This window comes from Sinocyclocheilus rhinocerous, unplaced genomic scaffold (genome assembly GCF_001515625.1).
Source record: "Sinocyclocheilus rhinocerous isolate Xijiao unplaced genomic scaffold, SAMN03320098_v1.1 scaffold504, whole genome shotgun sequence".
NCBI classification, from domain to species: Eukaryota; Metazoa; Chordata; class Actinopteri; order Cypriniformes; family Cyprinidae; genus Sinocyclocheilus; species Sinocyclocheilus rhinocerous.
In genome coordinates this window covers 504,175-505,044 of record NW_015645076.1, presented here as the reverse complement: position 1 = coordinate 505,044, position 870 = coordinate 504,175, and the positions used below count along the sequence as shown (strand labels likewise).

The window sequence follows — 870 nt, the reverse complement described above, 5'->3', positions numbered from 1 at the left end:
ATTGCTCTTTAAAGCATTAAAATAACTAAATTAAAAGTTAAAATCACTGAATTAAAAATGAAAATAAATAAAGAAAATGACTTCTAAACTGCTATAAGAAGCACACATTAACTCATTTGAGCTTAGTAATTAGTACTGTACTAGCTACATTTGATTCACCCATTACAATAGTCCCTTTACAGTTACGCTATCATAAAAATACACTTGTATGTAGGTTTAAAATTCTACAAAAGACACATTTAATGTCCAACAACAAATATTTTAGCAAAATATATATTTGTAGTGCCGCTCGTTCACTCGCGTCAGCCTCGCTCACTCCTAACAGCAAAATTAATATGTTTGCATGACTTTCTAAAATTTACAGATGAAAAAATATACCTGTGACATGTCAGTTATGCACTGAGGAAAACACAACGTCTCAAATGCATTAAACAGCACAGATATATTCGCTGTTTGCGATGGTGGATAGATTTGATCCATGATCGACATTAAGGGCTGCTTAATAATAAGCGTGCACAAATTAGTGAGATTGTGTGAACTTAATTTGTCATTTATGGAACCGCTTTAGCCCCGATTGATTTGTTAGGTTATTTCAAGTCAGGTTTTGGACTTAATCCCCACTTTTCCTCGGGTCTCCGTAGTGTTGTGATGCGTCACAATCACGCAGCAGCAGCGATGAGAGAACGCGCTTAACAAACAGTTTAGAGAGGAGAAATCAATCTACATATTGGTCACAGATTATTGGTCACTTTCTAAACAATAAAAGTATAGCGCATCCACTAGTAATTATATAAAAATAAATCGGTTTTTTACCGATACAAATATGTTAGAAACGATGCATCGCGATACAAATGCCGACTTGTAGCCGAT

The 870-nt window shown here is 34.6% G+C and overlaps 1 protein-coding gene across 2 annotated transcripts in view; it reads left to right on the top strand.

Moving 5' to 3' along the window:
• Window positions 1-870, top strand: part of LOC107705543 (TFIIH basal transcription factor complex helicase XPB subunit-like) — a 22,472-nt gene that overhangs the window by 3,999 nt on the left and 17,603 nt on the right. The gene's annotated exons all lie outside the window — the stretch shown is intronic.